The sequence below is a fragment of the Chaetura pelagica genome, unplaced genomic scaffold (assembly GCF_000747805.2).
Source record: "Chaetura pelagica isolate M959 unplaced genomic scaffold, ChaPel_1.0 scaffold222, whole genome shotgun sequence".
NCBI lineage: Eukaryota > Metazoa > Chordata > Aves > Apodiformes > Apodidae > Chaetura > Chaetura pelagica.
The window spans coordinates 2029576-2042467 of record NW_009952711.1 but is presented as its reverse complement, the minus strand read 5'-3'; positions in this window follow the sequence as shown (position 1 = coordinate 2042467).

The following is a 12892-nucleotide window of genomic DNA, read 5'->3' as shown; positions in this document are numbered from 1 at the left end:
GCCCGGGCCGGGGGGGGGGGGCCGGGGCCCCCCCTGCCGGTCGCCCGCCCAGGTCGTGGCTCTGCGGGGACGGAAGAGGCTTGGTGAGGGTAACAAATTGGTATCGGCCGAAATACGGGTGAAAAAGAGCCTGCCAGATCCCTGGAAAGCTTTCCGCTCATGTTTAACCGAGCCGATTGAATTCCGTGTTTAGTTAACAAATTATTTCCTTCTCCTGCAACCAAGAGCAATGTTCTGGTTATTGATAAAAATGTGGTCGTTGTGGAGGCTCCTTAGTGTGGGGATGTTGCACACACACAGAACATGACAGTGCATTTCTGGAAATGGAAGAGAACATCATTATCCTGTACAACTGCAACCCATGTCCAGGGTGGCTGTTACAGTAAAAGGAATCTCTACCTGGAATAATCACCCACATTCAGAAGTTTTCTGGGTCTTCATCGCTTGCACTGACTAGTTCAAGGTTCTGGAAGTGCAAAGGGAAGCCTTTCACTCAGGTCAGTGGTTTACAGGAGTTAGAGGCAGGAGGTCCTCAGCAGCTGTGTGTGGATGCTGTGAACCCTTCTTGTGCAGCCAAGATGAGTGGGAAGATAAACAAGAAAAACTTCTGGCAGTGCAGTGAAAGGGGGAGGTGTGGGAAACAGGCACAGATGAGACAGCACTTAGCAGCCTGCCATCATTAAAGCAACGGAAATGTCTTAATGCATTATACCACCTAAAATATGCATTATTTCCACAGGCTTCGGTGGGAATAAGTAATCCTGTTCCATTTCATTTCCTAAAGAAAGCAGCAGCAATTCAGGAGTAGTTTCTTGTAAAACCCCTCAATCAACAATAGAGAGGCAGCTAGATTTTTCTTTTAGAGATTGCTATCACCAGCAAATTTACAGCACATTGATTCATTCATGTCAGTTTCATGAAGGTCAAATGGATTAGCAGCCCATTCACCACTTCTAGCCTAAATCAAGTCATTCTGTACTTCTTACATAGTAATACAAAGTAGTCACAGAAGTCCAACAAATTTAATCTGAAAACTCTTATCTTACATTGTATCATAGAGTAGCTTATATTTTACCTCATCAGCAAAAGCAAAATTCTGCATAAATGCCTTTCCATGTTTACAGTGGAAATAGACCCAATCCTAAGCAGTATCTACCTCATCTATTTCAAACCTGAAAACATTATTTTGTCTCCATGACATTACATTTCTTTCCCTGCATGCTTTCCACATCTAGTATTTTAATCAGTTAAAGAAATATTTTCCCCTGCAACAATTTGGTGCCCAGGAATGGATGAGCTGCTTCACTGTTGTCTCTATCCCTCATTTGGACATGAAGGTTGAATCTAACTTCGACTAACAGCAATTCCCATGCTCAGTTGTGTAAAGGAACCCTCTAAGTAGACAATATGTATAAAGCTGGGAGAAAAGAGATAATAGCTCTAATGAAAAGGGTAATTAAGTCTTTCTTGCATTTTCTGTGTTCAAGCAACCTACCAGTAGTGACCAACACCCTTTCTGAAACTGCTAATTTCCTTTAAAGCTTAAATGGCATTATATGGGAAACATTTTAATCCATTATCTCAAAGACAAATAAGAACTTGTCTATAAATACTCACTAATAAATAATTTATAAATACATTTCTGATTAGCCTCATTCCTTATTTCCTACTCCATTAGCTTGTTTGATTACATTGCTGCTAGTGTGAGATTTAGTACTGGTTTTACCTTGAATTATAAAAATACTCAACCCCTCCCCCTACTTCACTTCATCATTCTGAACATCCATCAGACATGATTTCCCCAGATTTGATTCTACTTGTGAAGCATAAGACCAAATATTATGTTTTATTGTTGAAGATCTTCTATAACCATCACTAACAAAAGTGCATTACTGGCATAGATCAAATTCTACAATAAAAAAGGAGGTTGTCACAAAGAAAAGCAGATCACTGGCTTTGATTGGATTGACTGAATACCTGAAAGTGACTTCACTGGGTGGTAAGACTGGTTCTTGCTTCTCATTGCCCTTCCCCTTGAAAAAGATTGGAAAGTTTTGATTTGTATGAACACCAGAGATTTAAGTCCTTACAATCAATAAAGTCCAGAAAAGAGGGTGACTTTTGAGGGATTTGTAACACTATAGGAAAGAACAAAACTGGAGAAGTATTTTAAATGTTGTCAGGATTATGAAATACATCACACAACAGGTAATTAATTATCTGCCTTTCCCATGCTTGGAGTGAAATCAGTTCCACTGCTGAGTTACCTGGAAAAGGAAGGTTGTGCAGAGAGATAACCAGGATAAAATCAAGCAGCAGAGCAGAGTGGTTTTTCTAGCACCATCAGAGGATTTAACAGACACTTGATTAGTCTGGGCAGCTTAGGTAAGCTGATGAAAGGATCCTAAAGAAAGCTGGAACTGGCTTGAGAAGAGAAGAAAATAGAAGACAGGGAGTTTATTTAATTGAAAGAAATACAATGGGCAGAATTACTCTACTTGTTCTGCTTGCTTCTGAAAAAAAGGGGGACTGAGTTCTGTTGCACCACTCCAACTTGGAAGAGCAAAATGTGACTCTCAGTCAAGACCTGGCAAATTGCTGCCCTATCAGTGACATTCTGTGATTAAATAACAAACTTCAAAAGGGAAAAGGACTGAGAGACTCCTGGTGTCCTTGTATCTGAGACCACCGTTCAGAGGGTGACAGAAAAGTGTCCTCAAAAAAAAGATCCTATGAGTCAGCAAGTGGATAATTAACTACTACTACCACTACCAGGTGTTATGTGCTCCTAGGATTTATCAGCTTGTTATCTTCATTGAAGACATAAGGCTAAAACTGTGTTAAACACAAGATGCTACAGCACGTAACACACAAATAGCAATACTGAGTTTCCTCTCTTAACTGCCCTGCCGTGCTGCAATAGTCATGCCAAGACCTGCAACAAGGTGATTTGAATTTCCAAGATCCACACCACAAAATACTTACTGGCAGGTCTTATTAAACAACTAGTTCTTAATAAACACCTCCCCCAACACACACACAAGAGACTCCTTCCCCAGCAAGTGCAGATCAGAAACAACCTTAAACTGAAAAGAGAAAGCATTTATGTTGTAACACCCCTGAAATACATGTTCTCAGGGCTCCCCATCTGGCTGCAGCATGCCCCACAAGTACAGTGCAGCCTAAACACAACAGGTGACATTGCTGTACTGAAGCAGCAACCTGTCTCTGCTACCGAGGCTCACAAGAATGATCTAGGCAGCAAGCCAAGGACATTTCAAAAATTATAATTCCCCTTGTCAAAACACGCTACAGCTTGATTCAGAGTGTTTAACAGTTTTAAAACAGGTGCATTGGCAGACATCAGTTCCCTGTACTTCCTACTCTGTCAGCTACAAATGCTGAGGTGTTACCAAGGCAGATGCCTGCAGGCCACACTGTCACACTGGGGCTGGCTGAGAGAGCCCATAGGTGTAACACAGCTCCAAGGAGCCCTGTGTGGAGCTTCTCCCTGTGTTCCTCCCTCAGCTTCAGCCCTATTCCCAGGCAAATACAACAACAGGAGGTGAGAAGGAGCCAAGCTCCAGTTTTAGGTGGACAGTTCTGCTGCTGACTTACTCCTCTCCAAATCAGATACAGCCAATCTCTAGTTCATACCAGCTTTCACCTAGCCTTTGTCTTAGAATCTGACTTGGAAATATTCCTGCTTTGCAGCAAACTAAGCCAGCCAGCCAGTCCTTGCAGATTAAATACTAAAAAGCAAACTCATGAATAACAAACGAGTATCCTCTGGGTAGTAAAATTTAGTTGAATATTTCTTCTATGTCAAGGTCCCACACTGCTGGGATTGGCCTCAATATCTTCATGGGTAGGATATGCAATCATGAGTTACATCTTCAAGTGGAAAACATCTCAGAGTAGTGTCACTAATCAGTAGGACCTACTTAAGAAACAGATGTTGCTTTTGGTACCCTAAAGTACAACACTTGAAGAAAGCTTTCAGCTGGATTCTTCCTCCTCAGACTCTGTCCTCAGCATTTCTGCTTACAGAAGCAGGACAGTTCTTTCTAAAAATTACTTTATTAATCTCTTTCTAAAATTTCATTTTAGAAAGACCCAGCATTTCAGCAGCTCAGCTCTAGTTTTCTGTCCAAATTGCTGTGTTTCTGCAGAAATCTTTTCTGAAATGAGGATGTGTTCTACATTTTTACATTCCATTTAAAAACCAAGGCCTGCTATGGCCATAACTCTGCAAAGCTTCAAACAGCTGATGTGTGATTACATCTCTTATAATTCCTTATGCCCTAAAAATATTTGGAGATCAAAAGTCATTTGGAATAACAGTGATGCTGAAAAAATCCATCAATGAAAATGACATCAGTAAGAACAATCTGATTCCAGAAGCCAATGCAAAGAGCCCTGTATACTTCAAGCAACTTTGAGAAAAGGCTCAGGATTTTGTGGAGGTGCTGGGTTTGGCCTTGAGGAATTGACAGAAAAGATGAAAACATTCACAGTTACCAGAAGGTAATTGAGGGTAATTGATGGTCTGAAATGTCATTTAAAAGAAAAATAGAAGGTAAGTCACAGGATACTGTAATTAGACCCAGGATAAAGCAGCAGCTTTGGGAGATTTTGTGGATTGCCCCCAGCATTACATATCTGGCATGAATGTTTAGCAGGCAGAGAGGCATAGCAAGCTAGGTTAAAAGTGCTTGGACACCAAACACTGATTTACAGCACCAAGCAGGAAGAGTGTGAGAACGGCAAGGATTTTCTTTGACCCAATTCCCTTCAAGTCAGGGAATCCGTAGGCATGAAAAAACAAACACTACTACTCCCAAACACTAAGAGTTTAAACATATAGGCACATATTACTATATAAAGTAAAAGAATTTGCAGTTCTTGCTGTCATACACACATTCCCACTGGGAAAAGTAGAATTGGGCTCTTGTGACCATAACAGATCCTCACATGGCAAGGAGGTTTGCTGAAGTGGGGAGGAGAACATGAAACCCTTTATTATTTAGCTATCTCATCCTCTTCCATCCCTTTAGGTGAGCTTTAAGTAAGAACCCAGGCTCAGCCCCCCTCCTGTCCCCTCCCAGGGCCAGCAGCCTCCCACAGGAGCTATGGGACACACAGCACCCCTGTGCTGGGAACTTCCTCACCCCAAATGCTTAGTGAAAACAGCCTGCAATTTACTTGCTGCACATTTCACTCGAGGCTTTACACTGCCATGGCAGAACCTAATACTGCATCTGTTGGGACACCTGTGGGGTTTTTTGCTGCCCATATATGTGAAGTAAAAAATTCTTTCTTTTTTTCTAACACTTACAAATACCTTTTGCCACCTAATTTGTCTCAATTAAAATAGCAAATACAATGGAAATTCTGGAAAGTTGTGCTTCTAGAATCAGTCTTATAAAGAGCTACATGGACAGGTCATCAAGAAGGAAGACATATCAAGGAATACCTTTTCCAGGCCATAGTCATGGGAAGCACAGCTCTTCTATCATGATCAGCAGCATCATTCTCAGAGCCGAGTGTAAAACCGGCCAGGTTGATCCAGCAGGTTCTCTATTTTTCTCCCACCTGAAACAAGGATGAAAAACTTCTGGGCACCAGTCTTGTTCTATCCCTCTTCCATTTATATGTAGATGATCAGTCATGTAAATAGAGGGAAGGCAAGGTCGAGCCCCTCCAAGTCTCTTAGGGGCTAAAAACATCTGAAAGCTGCTATTTCACTTAAAGAAATTCCCATCTCTGGCAAACATGGCTTTTTATTTCTGTGCCAGAGTAGTGTCTGCCTCATCAGCACTCCTCAGACAGTAGGGCCAGGATCAAAAAGCTATCAGATTGTTCCTGCTGTTTTTAATTAACCAGAACTCATCAACAAATTGAAGGCCAGAAAATGGCACGGATACCTGTTGCTCTGACATCTGATATTCCCTGTATTGAGCTACATCACAGCACCACCACCACTCTGTGTGCTGTTTGTTCTTATTTGCTGTTTACTGTGATCAGCTGAAGTTGGGAAGAACAACTCATCTTAAGTAATTAAAATATACTCAACTATTAACTACTCAGCAACTTTCCTAAAGCCATGAAATTGTATCATTCAACAGCCAGGCAGACAGGCCAGAGGAGGTTCACAGCCCCCAAACACTTAATTCACATGGTCCATTCAAAGATCAGCTGCTTCAGGCAGGTTAAAAGTCATTAACAACTGCCCCACTTCACCTCTCAGCAAGTTATACTCGTCTAAGAATATAATTAAATCTCTTCTGCTTCCTGATAGATCTGAGGCAAAGCCCCTTGGAAGCTGTAGAGAGCTGTAGTGTCTCTGGGCTTGAGTCCATATTCTAAAGGAAGCCTACAAAGTAGAAGTCTACAAACCTGTAATTCTTTCTGAAGTATTTCCCTGGTATCAGCAAGCTATTTCTACAGTTAGAGTGACAAGTCTTTCAGGGAGGGATTCAGTGGTACATGATGTTATTTGGACTATGTAGAAGCACATTTCACCTAGTGAAAAGAGGCAAAAAGGCATTTGTACCATTATATTGAATGCTTTGATTTTAAACATGTTTGAAAACTGAAACTCTGGAAAATCATTTCATAAATCAGTTAAATTTAGCAGCACTTTATGTCCTCCAGGCAAAAAATCCTTTATGGTTTATCTATACAGTAAGATACCAGTAAAAGAAATAATTAAATGAGTGTTGCTATCAGCAAGTGACTAGCATGGAAGATAGATTGGATCACTGGAAATGCAAACTAATTATACCTTTAGGGGTGTCAGTAAAAAGCTCAGCATTAAAATAAATTACCATCAGACCCTGGAGACAGAGCAGCTGGGAGTCGGTTGGTGCTCCCTCCTCTCAGTCATGCTGGCTTTGCCTCTGTGTAATCCTGCTGACTACAGACTTTCACTGCCCAAGTGGGAAGAATCACATGCCAAAGAGATGCCATGCTAGCTTTGAGCAAACTGAGCTGTTCTGAATCCAGAGTTTGACATTAATATTTCTATCCATCCTGAACATATTTTTCACTGGGACATACTGCTCCACATGAAAAAATACAGTGCTGTATTAAAGTTTTATGAGGGAATTGCTGGTATATTCTTGTACAATTCTTTTGTTTCTTTTGAATACACATCTTGCTTAAAATATATAATGTAAAGAACAGTAACAATTTCCTTTTTCAGTGCCCCCAAAGCAGATTTCATGTCTTGCATTTTTTAGTAGATTTTTTTCAATACTAATCCTTTTATAGAGAGCAGCTCCCATGCCACCCTTTTACTTCTCCAGCAATACTGGTGCTAGTCAAGAATAGAAATCCATTTATCATAGTTCTCATTCCCATTTCTATGCAACTGAAACACCATAAAATATTAGCCAAAGCAAGATCTAGCAGACTTGGAGCATTGCATCTCAAAATCTCATTAACACATCTAGTAGATAGCATTGTCTCACTGCTATTTGTTTCATCTTTTATCCTCTTGTAAGTTACACATGACTCCAGAATTCCATTCTCCTCCTCCCCTAGAAGTCAAGTGCCCATCAGGTTTCTGCCATCTCCAAATCCACCTCATCTTAATGTATCAAATGTGTTTTCTAAACCCATTCTTGCAGATGTTTGAAGCAGAAGCAGCAAACTCAAGATAAGGCTTTGACCATGTGTGACTGATCTAGAGATCGCTCTCCTGTTACCAGCAACTGGTATCTGTTAGTATTGGAGTTTCTCTCTGAAGCCCAGACTATTCATACAAGGCAAGTCTGCAGATAATGCCATTTTTGGACAAGGAATGCAGGGCTGGAAGGGGCCTCCTCATTCTTTAACTACAATCCCTCTCAAATGCAAATATTATCCAATTCCCCATCATTTTATCCTGCTGCATCATGAAAGCAAGTCAGGCTTCAGCTCTGCTTCTCACAAAGGAAAGCTGTTCTAGATCCCAACTACTGTTGTGAGCTTTCCAGGATGAAGTTACTCACAGCCAGTCCAGGCTTATATGTCCCTATGCTGACATTCTCCTGAACCTCACACAATTCTTCTCCTTCTTCCTTTCCACAAGGGTTCATCCACTTGATGCTCTACAAAAGACAGTTATTTCAGCTTTTCTGCAGATAAACGTCAGTCTTAGCGTGCTCTCAAAGAATACACCTATCTTGCCCTATGACAGGAGATCTCACTAGTGATTTCTATAAAAGCAGGAGTATTCCTTGTATCTGAGAGAAATAGATCTCCCAATACAGGTGTTTTTCAGGACTGTTCATGGCTATCTTACAACTGTTACACCTTAGCCACTCCTCCCAAATGGCTCACATTTTGGTGCACAGGGGTTTGTTCTTGCTCCTAATTGCAAGCCCATTCATTCTGCAGCTCTGAATTTCTTCTGGTTTTACTTTAGACCTTAAGGATAACAATTCTTTTTTCTTTGTCTTAAAAGAGCAAAATTTCTCCACCCTCATCCAAATCCTCCCACACTGTTTCAAGAAAAGGTTTTACATTAGAGAGGCAGAATGCTTAAAGTTTAGTCATCAACAGAAACCCAAATAAATGGTTTTCTGGACAGAGGCTGGAGAAAACTGTGTGAAAGAACTCCATTCACACAGTTGAACTTAATTGCCACCAGAGTGTTGCAAAAGAAAAGGTGTATTCCCATCACTGACCCTCCACAGGGTGGGTGTGAGCAGAGCTGGGGAAGTGTACTGTATGTGAAAGGAACCCCAAAGCACACATGCCACTGCTGTGCATGACTCTGCACTGGGAGCTGAATAGCACCTGGCAAAATCATCAGGTTTACTTGTACTGAGGCTTATACTTGGACATGCCATCATTTCACCAGTATTCTTGGCATCTGTAGCCATTTTCTCTAGATAGTGACTAATCAAGGGGAGTACATTTGAAAAAAATCATTACTCACTGCTCCTCATTACACTCATTAGCCTTCCCTATAAATATACCTATTTTGTGGACCAAAACCTTTTTCTCTCACTTTCCCATTCTCTTGGCTCCCTTTCTTTGCCGAAATCATGATCAAACTCCTCACTATTTGCTAACTGGCAAGCTGCTAGATTGCAATTAGGCATACATACATGGTACCACCTGCTACATGTTTGTTTCTTTTTGGCTCTAAAACAGCTGCTGGTTTCAATTTTTGCAAATTTAGAGAGAAAGAGAGGAGGGATTTTTTTTTTTTTGCAGAAGCTTTAATTCTGAGTAACAGGACATGTAACAAACTCAGAAGAAAATTTAAGACTGTAGATGTTTTTTGTCAGTGAAAGAATAGACATTTAATAAGTTTACTTGGGTCCCCAAAATGGTAAAGGCCCACAACCACTTGTTTGTCCCGAGGATTGTGGGGTTTTTTAACCTTCTGAGTTTAACAATATGCACAAAGCCGAACTACTGGAGGTTTTATAAACAAATAAATAGGGTATGAAATTATAAAGCAACCGATGCATCAAAAACCTACCAAAAGGTGAGACAGAAAAACCTCATTAGTCTCTTGGACACAAATTAAAGTTGAGGTAGACAAAGATAAAAAAAGCATAATTTCTGTGTTATTCTGTTCACTGATCCAGAAGTCAGTCCTTGAATTTGTTTACAGGGCATAATTGTATCAAAGCATTGATACATGTAAACCCAATTTTAATACCTTTTGTGAAGTCAGCTGTAAAAATGCAGCTAATGATCACAACTTCCTGCAGATTGACCCACAGCACTGAGTGACCTGTGGGAAATGAATCCTGCTCTCACACAAGCCCAGAGCTGGCCATGCTCACTGAAGTGTGGCTCTTCCCTCTTGGGGACACACACTGAGACAGATACACAGACAGGCTTGTATGAACTAGGCTCTAATAGCAGAATCTAGCCTGCACCACAGTATTAAGAACTCAAATTCAAAAGCTGTTTCCTGTTGACATAACACCAACTAGAAATTATAAACAAAAACCATCTTACTTCTGGTACCAATTTGGTTTTATCTGAGGATTTTTTTTTCCCCTCAAACATTCTACGTTGAAAAAGCAAAACTGGTGAAAAGCACAGCTACCCTGCTACAAGGGCTGTACTTCAGCACTGGGTAGGAGAATACTTACTATTCCCTCTGAATTACTGGGCATGAACAGTGTCTAAGCATACAATAAACATCTGCAAATCCTGTCCAAGTGCCAGACAGGGATTCTGAGTTGTGAGACTGGTTGCCCCGTGACCAAGATTTCTGAAGTAGTATAAATTTCCTTGCAAAACTATGAAGTAGTAACTGCCTCCACAGCCACTGATGCATAGAAAATCTGATTCCATGCTCACCCTTCCCTTTTTCCCCTTGTCTAATCCCTCTGCTATTTCAAGCTGCACCCAGTTCATAGTTGTTTTCCCAGCACTGCCTGCTGTTGCACATCTCCAGTCACACAGGACTGGAGAGCACCTTGTGATGAGCTGGACTGTCCATGTGCTCCAGTGCTGGACCTCTTCTCTGCAGTGAGACAGCCTGGCTGGCACCAGGGGTAAGGTTTTGACACCTGAGTGGTCTCTAAGCTGATTGAGATTTCTGCTCTGCTTCACAAAAACTTCAGCCATAAATCTCCATCAAAAGTGCTTACAGTTCTTTTCAAAAAGGCAAAGCACAAAGAAACAGTGTGTAGTGACAGATGCAGGTATATTTAGGCACTCACTGATGTGGGCAGACACTTAATAGAGGCTGTGTAAATTACATTTTTAAACAACATCTAAGTTACATAGGTGGAATGTATAGGCAGTTACATGTCTTCCTGAATTCAATCCCTTAACTATTCACCTCTCACTAATACCTGTAACAAAGCCTACACTAATTACAGTCACACACCATGTCCCAGCTACATCTAGTCAAAAAGCCAGCTATCTCCAACTTCCTCTCCACTTCTAGACACCTCACCCAACCTCCTCCATCTCTGATAATTGTAATGAAACCATAAGAACACACTGAAAAGACAAAGTATTCCACAGAAGCTAGAGCCAACTCCAGCCATTGACCAGCAAGTCTGGAAAGAGAAAATACTCAGCACCTAGGCCTTGGCCTCCTTGGTATATGAGCAGCACAACCTTTGAGACCACATAATTCAGGTGTTCACATGCATGGACTCCAGTGACTTGAAAATGAAAGGGACAATCCCTGTCAAAGCCTTTTGCTTTACCACTGCAGAGACAAGTGTTAGAGGGCTGACTTCTGGATCAGTGAACAGAATAACACAGAAATTATACTTTTTTTATCTTTGTCTCCCTCAATTTTAATTTGTGTTCAAGAGAGCAATGAGGTTTTTCTGTCTCACCTTTTGCTAGGTTTTTGATGCATTGATTGCTTTTATCCTTAAATTCCAGTGAGAAAACCAGTTACTGATAAGGAACATCACAGCTGAGCTAAAATTAAACTTCAGGGCAAAATGAAAAATCATTCTATTGATCAAGACTATTGATTAATTTTCATAATTTCAGTTTTCCTTGATTCTAACAGTGCAATAAGATGTCACCCTGAAATATTCAGTTACCTTATTCAAGTACAAAATCACTGCTGCATTTTCATTTGGCCTTCATTTCCCCTTTTTTCTCTGGAAGCAGCTTTTTTTTTTTTTCCATCTGGGTTGAGTTTGAAATCTGACTTAGGCCTTTTCAATATTCTATTTTTCCTTTCTTGGATAACAGTTCCCACCGGAGGCCTGATGTGCATCCTGCCTCTGCAGGGTGGGGAATGAAACGGTAAACCATTAAGATAGCTTTACTGGGGGCACCCACTTACCTTACAAACAGGAAAGCAATAGTGATCCTTGCTTGTTTCATGGGCAGGCTGCATCCTGGGCTGACCCCTTGCTGCATGTCATTCTTAATTCTCTGACACTCATTGAAATATTCAATTGAGACCTGTGTGCATGCCAGCATTATTTCAACACTTTGGAATGATTTTCTCAGCAGTGCCCAACATGAGGGCACTATGGTCAGGCAAAATCCTGGTTGCCCCTATTAGCTCACAACAGACTGCAGTCTCAGCTTTGGAGAGCTTTCAGCTGAGCAAATGGAAATCTGCCTTACCAAAGCACAATACATAAGCAGGGAAAACAGATGAATATCAAGTGTAAGATGATTTCTTATTGTAAGTCTTAACACAAAAGGACTGCTCCAGCTTACAGCTAGTAAGCTCAATTCCATGAAGAGTCTGGGTTCTAGAAGAAGATATGGCCATATCAGCTTAATCCTGCAGTTCCTCAGATAAGCCTGCAGATAAATACCAACTTCTATTTTCCATTTCTGGCAAATCCTCCAAGGCCACTGTCTGTCTCACAAAAAGGAGTTGTAACCATTGCAAACATGCAACAGATGTTGCTCAGCAATGTCCAATCCACAGGATCTCTGATGTCCCTCTTACCATCTCCCAGGCAAAGGGGCAGATGTCCCTTTTGCTGCATGGTTAGGGCAAGACCTGTGGCTGCCCATAGGGCACAGACTGCTCCACCCTGTAGTTGCAAAGCTGCACTGCACAGCCCTCCCCTCCTGCTCCCTTCCCTCTTGAAGTGTGTCAAATCTGCCTGTGCAATTGAACTGCACAAGGCTACACTATGCTAGCAAGGCTGTGGAAGGTAACTACAGCTTCAAAATATTTCTAAAATGGATTTCAGGCTCCTAAAGCTGTAAATGAAGTACAGCTGCAAATGTTCTCCCCACACCAGTTATTCATGGGCTGCAGTAGACAACAATCAAAGTTTCCTTCAAGCAGGTAACGAGGTCACATTTTTACTGACTCACAACCTTCAACAGGGAACTTCAGGCCCATCTCTCTTTTTTCCTTTCCCATTACTCCCTACCCAGAAACATGCACTGGTAGACAAGAAACTGAAGTTATGTTTCCTAGGGAAAG